This window comes from Capsicum annuum, chromosome 3 (genome assembly GCF_002878395.1).
Source record: "Capsicum annuum cultivar UCD-10X-F1 chromosome 3, UCD10Xv1.1, whole genome shotgun sequence".
Lineage (NCBI taxonomy): Eukaryota > Viridiplantae > Streptophyta > Magnoliopsida > Solanales > Solanaceae > Capsicum > Capsicum annuum.
The window spans coordinates 108,240,027-108,249,774 of NC_061113.1; positions in this window are offsets into that span (position 1 = coordinate 108,240,027).

Here is a 9,748-nt window from a genome sequence, read left to right on the forward strand (position 1 = left end):
AATAATTACTAATTAAAGATTCTTTAATTTTTCTAAAAGCTTTTCTATTTTTAAATGGTCTTCGCATAATTAATTTAATAATTTATAGGTAAATTCTAATAACTCTAACATATATCTCACTTCCGTATTTTTTGTATTACTGGGCACTGATACCAATTGTAGGGGGGTGCAGATATCTGTTATATGTAATAGATTCTATTTTTACAACTTGTATAGGTGATTTAACTTCATCATACAATATCTCTGCTGGTGCCGTGTAAAATTTTATAAAAAATAGGTTATCTTTGGTTATTCTTTTAAAAATGTTAAATGAATCATATATTTCTGGTATATTGGATATTTCATTTCCTTCTTGGGTATATATGGTACTAAGTAGTCCATATTCGTAACAGGTTTTAACTAGACTTGGTTTGATTTTGGGAAAAGCAATTAGCTTATTGTATCCGGTTAGCTTCTGGGTTAAATAATTCGTATGTGGCTTTTGGATGTTTATAGCTCTGGGGGTGGTGTTTAAGAAGGTTTGTATTTTGTAAATATTTTCTATGTATGTTCGGGCTGTATAGTTGTAGGTCTTTTTGTCTTGGTTTAAACTTTCTCGGTATGTGGTAATTTGTGGGGGTCTGAACATAGGATCTTTTGGTGTATTTGGAATAAATGGTTTATCAAATAGCCTGTTTAGGTTCTTATTTCTGATGTTTTAGGTATTATATTTTCATCTTCTTTTTTATCAAGAGTATTTATTTCTGTGTTTCTATTTTCTAAGTTTTCTTCATTAATTACTTCTTGTTTTTCATTGATTTCTAAATTTTTTGTATTTGTTAAAATTTCTGTATATGTTTCACTATCTTCCGAATTATAATTATCTGTTCCTTCAACATCTATTGTATTTATTTCTAATTTCCTAGTTTCTATTTCTTTATTGTTTATTTCTAATTTTTATTTAAATTGATTTATCTCATTTAATAATTTTTGTTCTTTATCTTTTTCTTCTTTTTCTTTCTGTCTCTTTTCATACAAATCTTTTAACATTTGTAGTTCTCTTTCTAATTCAACAGTCCTACTATTTTTAGTTTCTTTTATTTTTCGTATTTCTTCTGTAGTTTGTTGTTTTATTTTTTCTATATCCTTTTTTCTTTCTATTTCTTTATTTTCTTTTTCTATTCTTACCATAGCTGCCAATTTATCTTCTAATTTTAATTCTTTTTTTTTTCTAACATTAAATATAAATGTTCACCTATTTTCTTATATCTTCTTCTAGATTAGAAAATACTATTTTTATTTTTAATCCTTCATGGTTTTCATATATTTTTTCATCTATTATACATTCTTCTTTGTTCATTTTTTATTTAATTGTTAATAGATCATGTTGGTATGTATATTCTAGACTATCTATTGTCAATTCTAAATATGATATTTCTTCTTTTTGTGCATTTATTGAGTTTTTACTAACTCCGGCAATTATGTTATATTATAGTCTTTTTATCCTTATTTTTAATTATTTACGTTTTTTAGATATTATTTGCTTTAATTCTTTATATTTTGATAATTTTTGTACTTTATTCATCTAAATAATGTAAATCCAAATATATACTACCAACTAAAAGCAGACAACATTTATTAATTTTTCTTGGGTTGGAGGGGTTGGTGGGAGGAACTTCCAGGCTCATTTTCTTGCAATCTGATACTGGGCGACATCATTCTCTCAATTCTATTTGCTACACCTTCTATATGCATTGCCATCATCTTCTGCTTGTGGCCAAAGCTCTCCATGCAATGAGTTAAGGTAGAAACCTCGACTCTCATTTCATAAACTTGAGTATACAACAATTGAAGAGGATAATCGCAACATATCGATTTGGGGGGGGAAGAGTTGGGGTTAGTTTCTTCTGGGTTAGTTGGTTTGTTATTCATTTTCACCTGTAAATAAATTATAATAAGAATAAGAATAAGAACAAAATTATTCATATAAAAACAAATGCACATGGACTCTATCTTACCTTTTCAATTGAAAGATACGGACAAAAATTAAAATTGGTTCTTTTTATTGTGATTACAACTTGTGGTAGCTTTAAATTGTAAAAGGTTTGGAAAGATTTTTGAATAGTAACGTTAAAAGACAGAGCATGCTAGTCTATCTTATTGGAAGGAATAAAGGTTTCTTAGGATGAGAAAGGCTCATCGTTTGGCTAACAATAATCATGCCCCTGCCTTCTTTATGTTCTCTAGAATATCAAATTATATCACTCATTTTTATCCATTCCTGTAGCTTAATGAGTTGAGTATTCTATTTACAAAAATAATGTTGAAATATTTTTGTCGTAATATCATCAATTTTATGTAACCATTTGCTGAAATTTTAACATGAAAAATAGGTATTGCTACTGAAACTTTTAACATAAAACATCAATCTTATGTAATAATTTTCTTTTAAAAAAATTTGAAGGATTCCTTCATTTTTCGCTACTGTAATATTTGAATTACATCGATATCTTTCCTACAAAAAATCCAGTTCACGATTTCAAAAACATATTTTTTTCTATCAAACTATATTTCAGCAACTACCATAAGTCCAAAAGAAAACCAAAAATCAAATGCAAACATTCACAGTTATAAGAAAAAAATAAGCAAGAATTTAAGTAAATTAACATGGTTGACATTATCCAAAATGCATTTCATATCATACCATACCCCCCCCCCCCCCCCCCCAATCAAACAAAACCAAAAATAACCCCTGCCAAAAATATCAACATGCAGGGTAGGGTTCTAAGAAACCCTAATATTAACTATAGGGGGAGAAGGAAGCACAGGTACGAACATTTGACTTCAACATCATCACGAGGGATTCCACCTGCTGCCTCAATAAGGCTTGATCGGCCAGGATATGATTCATCTTCTCCATGGTGTCAGTCAACATGCAGTGAAAGTTCACCAAACATTCATTATTTGGATTTTCAAGCAAACCTTTGTGTACTTCTCTGTGCATTTTCATGCTATTTCTAAAAAACCCATAAGGACAGATTAAGGGAAACAAATTATTATTATTATTATGTGTGTGTAATAAATCAAATAAATAAAGAAACAAAACTGAAAGAGTTTGAAGATAAAGTGGGAAACTGTAACGATCCAAAATGTCGTTATGCTGAAATAAGAAGTGAAAATTTACCCTAGACTTTCCTTAGAGAAGTTTTGAGAAATTAAGGACTAGTATATGATTAGATTATGTTTGAGGGTATGATAATCAAAACAAAAGATTGATATTAACGTTGTTTGTAGTGATGGGATTTTATGTTATAACTAGATAGCCAATGAATACAAAACATCAATGCAAGTTTCGACACCTAAAATAAAGTTATAAAACTTCAGTTATATCCTTTATCACGGAGGAATTGGCTCATGCCATATCTTATTTTGATGATGATCATCTGACAACAAGGGACTAGGTCCCTGGGTCTTCATGAAACCATACAGTTGTCACATGTTTGTGCAGTTTTGTCTGTTAGTATAACAAACTGTGCAGGTGAGCTATGTACTAATTTTGACACTTGACTCAATCTAAATTCTACCCTAATCATTATCTTTCTATAAATAGAAAAGAATATTTCTCAATTCAATAGTTTATGCAATTTGGTTATTCAGAAGAAAAATGGCAAAAACACAATATTGCCCAAGTTCCAAGTTTCTATGTGCTACGAGAGTAATTGTTTTTGAGTCATATCTTGGTCTGTAATCGAATTACTCATCTTATAAGAGTAATGCTTTTCTTGTGTTTGTGGAGTGCTTAGGTAGAGTTACTTGAATTGATGTGGGTTAGAGTTAATCAACATTGAGAAGAGATCTTGACAGAGTTGTTAAGGAGAGTTTGTAATAGAGTTGTTACAAATTAGTGGAGCTTAGAGCAAAGTTTCAATGGTGTCTGTAATCATGAGTTTGATTATAGTGAATTCTTGAGTTCTTGTGGGGCAAGCCATGGTTTTTCCTTGCTTGAGTAAGGAGTTTTTCATGTTAAATCATTATGTTATGTACTTTCTTGCAATGTTTAATTTCCTTACTACTTTACTGCTTTATTACTTGTTTCTGACTTTGAGGTACTTGGTCCCTTATAAGGTGGTGCACCCCCACATTTTAACAATTGGTATCAAAGAAAGGACACTCTAAAATATTTACAGCTAGAGTTATTTATTGATCATGGCTGCTCCACCTAATTTGGAAGAAGGGAAATCTACCACTAGACCATCCCGCTTTAATGAAAAATACAATGGGTGGTGGAAAATCAGGATGTATGACTTTATTATGGATAAGGATAGTAAGATGATGGATATAATACTTGATAGTCCTCATGTTCCAGTTAGAGAGGTCAAAGAAGGTGACATAAAAAGAATGGTTGTCAAAACTAGAAGAGAATTTAATGATGAAGATCGCAAGAAAGTTGAAAGGAATTACAAGACTAAGAAATTGCTTGTATGCGGTATAGGACCAGATGAGTATAACAAGATTTCCACTTGTAAAAATGCTAAGGAAATCTAGGACTTCCTGATGACTACTCATGAATGAACAACTGATGTGAAGGATTCCAAAGTTGACATGTTGACTACTCAGTATGAAACGTTTTTCATGAAGGAAAGAGAAATAATACAAGAAAAGTATACTAAATTCACTTCAATCACAAATGAGTTGGACTGTCTAGGAGAAATGATTCCCTTGTATAATAAAGTGAGAAAAATTCTAGGTGTTCTTCCTAAGCCTTGGAAAAGAAAAGTAGATATTATTACAAAGGCAAGAAACCTAAAGACTCTTACTATGGATGAACTTATTGGTAATCTAAAGACTCATGAGCTCAAAAAGCAGCAAGGGCAAGTGAAGAAGGAAGCAAAAAAAGAAAAATCTCTGGCATTGACGGTTTAAAAGTCTAATTCAATGATGAGGACACTCATATTGCCTATTTGGAAAAAAAAATTATTAGAGCAATAAAAAATAGTGGCCAATTTCAAAGAAAATGAAGCAACAACAAAAAGGGAGGTACTGTTGAAGTTTGTCATAAATGTGGAAGTCCTGAGCATTTTATCAAGGATTGTCTAAAGTATGGAGCTAATAAAGAAAACAAGAAGGAATAGGTCCTTGAGTAGTCCAAAAGAAAAGCTGCAACTAATTTAGCAGTGAAACAAGCTTTGGTAGTCTGAAGAGATCCCTCCAGTGAATCTGATAAAGCTAAAAAGCTTGAAGATATGTCTATGTTGGCTATGGAGGAAAGTGAAGTCACGTATGATTCCTTGTTTGCTCTTATGGCAAACAATAAAGATAAAGAATAAAATGAGGTAACTCTTGCTGACATTAAGGAAAATCTAAATAACTACTCAGCTAGAAAGATAAAGAAGCTTGCAAATGTGTTGATTGATTCAGTATGTAAACTGACTGCTGAGAAAAATATGTTAGAAGAGAAAGTAGAATATCAAGAGCTTGAATTAATTGTCTTAACTCTCTAGTTATCTAAAATAGAGGAACATTTCACTAAGTTTAAATCTAAAAATCTGAGTTTAATAAATCAACTAAAGAAAGTGGATGATTCTAATGGTAAAGGAAATAAAGAAGCCTTTAGGCTTCAAATTGAGCTTGGAGAAAAATTGAGGGATTCTGAAAAGCACCTCATGACTGCACTCCATAATAGTGAAGAATTAGAAAGGGACATGGTCCGTATAAGAGAAGATTTTAACAAATCCCTGAAATTGACCACATTCTCACAAATCTTTTCTAATTTAACTAGTTAAGGTGGTAATAATGGTAAAGGCCTTGGATATCAGTATAGAATCCACTCACTTGGATCTCAAAGGAAGGTTGTTCATGGTGATAAAAAGAAGGTCCACAAACCTCTATGTATCCATTGTGGAAGGGATGGGCACTTAAAGGAAAACTGTCAAAGTTAGCTTAGAGCTAAATATATAATGCTAGGTACATCTAGCAAGATAAATCTTATCCTAAGGGCTCCAAATCCTTGAGAAATAAGAAAAAGAGCCCTCTGCCTAGTTGGTCCAAGAAAGAATTGATCATACCTGTATATTCCTTTAGGAACTCAAACTTAAGTGGGTTCCCAAAATCTAAAAAATAACTCGGTTTGAAGGCAGGAGAAAGGGAATGCACTCAGAAATAGTTCATGGATAATGAATGTTCAAAGCATATGACTAGTAGGACTCACTATTTCCTCTCTCTCAAGACAATTTAAGATGGATGTGTCTTATTTAGAAATAGTAAAAAAGGTTATATCCATGGTGTGGTAAAGATTGGAAAATTTCTTAATCATGCAATAGAAGATATGTATCTTGTAGATGGTCTCAAGTACAGTCTTCTAAGTATATCTCAAATATGGGACAAATGTAATGAGATATATTTCCTGTCTAATGGATGTATTGTGTCAAGTTTGAAGTCTGGAAAAGTCATTCTTACAGCTAAAAAGTGCATGACATATATGTGAATGATCCAGATTCTGTAGCTAACTTTGAGTTAACCTACTAGAGTGCACAATGTGAAAATATTGTTCTTTGGCACAGAGGGTTGGGATATGTCAGTTCGTCTTTATTGAACAAGTTGATTTCAAAGGACCTGGCCCGTGGCATACCAAAGCTGAAATTTCCAAACAACTAGGTTTGTGATGCTTGTGTGATGGGTAAACAAACCAGGTCTTCCTTTAAGTTGAAGTAGTAGGTGAGTACTTCTAGACCTCTTTAGTTATTGCACATTAATCTATATGGACCTATTAAAGTCCAAACTAGAGAAGGAAAGAAGTATGTGTTTGTCATTGTGGATGACTAATCTAGGTTCACCTTGACAATGTTCTTGAGAAAGAAGATTTAAAACTATGAGGTTCTGGTAACTTTTGCCAAGAAAATTCAAATGAAGCTGAATTGTAAAATTGCTGAATTCAGATCTGATTATGGAACTAAATTTTAGAACTCCTAAGTTACAGGATTCTGTGTTGAATATGTAATCAGTCATAACTTCTCTACTCCTAGGATTCTTTAGAAAAATAGAGTAATTGAAAGAAAGAACAAAACTCTCATAGAGATTGACAGGACCATGCTGAATGACAGTGGGCTTTCAAAGAGCTTTTAGGCTGAAACAATTAATACTACCTATTTTGTGACCAATAGGTGTTTGATTTATATCTCTCCTAAATAAGACCCCATAAGATCTTGCATTTAATAGAAAGCCTAATCTGGACTACTTTAGACTATTTGGGTGTAAGTGCTTTGTGCTAAACAATGGAAAGAATGAACTAGGAAAGTTTGACTCCAAAAGTGATGAAACAACATTTCTGGGATACCCTTCAACAAGAAAAACATACAGAGTTTTCAAGAAAAGAACTCTGTGTGTCGAAGAAAGTCTACATGTAGTATTTGATAAGTCTGGAAATATAGTGAATTCAGGTGATGATGAAGTTTCAGATATTGAAGAACTCATTCCTATTCGAAGGGATGATATTGCCGAAGAAGAATATTTAGAAGGGTCCAGTCAAACTCTTTAGGGACCTATTTCCAGTGGAACTCATCTCAGAATATCAAACTGGAGGCATAAATCTCCTTACCCATATGAGAATCTAACTAAAACTTTGGAATATGGAGTCCAAACAAGAGATCAAGCCAAAAATTTCACGATATTCTCAGCATTCTTATCACAAATTTAACCCAAAAAATGTTAAAGAAGATCTAAAAGATATTGACTGGATTAATGCAATACAGAAAGATCTTCAGCAATTTGAAAGAAGAAAAGTCTTGCACCTTATCTCGAGACCTATTCACAGAATAATTATTGGGACAAAATGGGTGTACAGAAACAAGCACGATAAGTATGGATTTATAAACAAAAATAAAGCCAAACTGGTTGTTCAAGGTTATAACCAGGATCAAGGAATCGACTATGATGAGATATTTGCCTCTGAGCAAGGATACAAGCCATAAGAATTCTTATTGCATTTGTTGCCTACATAGGGTTCAAACTTATCAAAATGGATGTCAAAAGTGGTTTTTCTGAATGAAAACTTAAAGGAAGAAGTCTATGTTAAGAAACCTCCAAGTTTTAAAGCTGCAAATTTTCCTCATCAAGTGCTTAAATTGGACAATCTCTTTATGGTTTTAAGCAAGCACCAAGGGTTAAGTATGAGAGACTCTCAAATTTTCTTCTTGAAAATGTCTTTAAAAGAGGGAAAATTTACAATACTCTCTTTTTAAAGTCCAAAGGTAGCAACTTACAAACTTTCAGATATATATTAATGACATAATCTTTGGAGCTAATTCTGAATCACTATGTAAAGTGTTTGCAAAGCTAATGGGGAGTGAATTTGAAATGAGCATGATGGGTAATTGATTTTATTCCTAGGACTGATGATCAGTACAACTTCTTAAGAGAGAATGATTACATCAAGGAGCTATTGAAGAAATACAATATCAAAGATGCCAAGCCAATTGAAACTCCAATCAAAACTAGTTCAAAGATAGATAATGATGAACCAGGTCTTTTAGTAATAAGACAATTTTTAGAGGGATTATTGGATCATTACTATATCTCACTTCAAATAGGCTAGACATTGTATTTAGTGTGGGAATGTGTTCCAGATTTTAGGCTTTTCCAAAAAAGTCTTATTTAAAAGCAACAAAAAGAATTCTCAGGTATCTAAAAGGTACAGGGGACCTAGTTTTGTATTATCTATTTGGAGACAATTTTGATCTAATAGGATATGCTGATGCAGATTATGCTGGATATTTGGTGGATAGAAAAAGCACTTTAGGTTTAGGCGGGGTTGATCAAAATAGCTAACCTACTCAATAGTTCAGTTTTCCTCCATAAATTGGCTATGATTAGGAGACAAGTATCCTTGATAAGGTATGCACTTATAAGTTTAACTCAATACCATAAATTTGTAGGTATACACGTATGGTGACTACTTTAAAGAAGAATAAATGAGATAGACACAACTATGAGAATTCACTCAAGAAAAAGCGGGACTTGGTCCCTTCACTTAGGTTAGTACCAAAACTATGTACATTAATAGCATAAAAGTCCATCTGAAAAAGTTGTGTTCTTTTTTACCTATGTAAAAGTTGTCAAATCCCTAGAAAGGTGAAGGGTTGCACCTATTAGGAACAGACACGCCATTTTCTCTAAAAGGTCCCTAAAATGACAATGGTTAGTCCCTTAAAATTTAAATCAAATCTTGTTTTTCTTATTCTTTCTCAAATTAACTTTCTAATCGCCTTCTTCAACACATATCCTCTCAAAGTTTTTCTTCTTCTTACTCTCCCACAAAAAGCTCCAAATGGCTATAATTCCTACTCCCTCAAGCCCATTCAAAGAATTAGAGAATGTTCAAACCCTTTCACTTCAGTCTGAAAACCCTAAAATTGAAAATCCTGATACCTCCTTATAAAAAAACAATAGAAGATTCTTATTCTAATATTTCTCAAGAATCACAGGTCATTCCACCCTCTATATCTTTCCTTGAAATTCTTGATCCTCTGAATGAATCGATTTTAGAAGAAACTTCAAATATCATGGAAACCCTTGTTGAGTTTGTCATGGTGATGGGCTAATATCATGCCTTTTATTCACCTATTTAATCTAAATTTTTACAAATTCCTCTTCTTTTATAAAAACCTAAAAGAACTAAACCCTCAGAAACCTTAACTGTACTTGGTTCCCCTACTTCTTCTGAATTAAACCCCATATTTGCTCAACTTTTTAATGAAGAAATCCCTGTCATAAA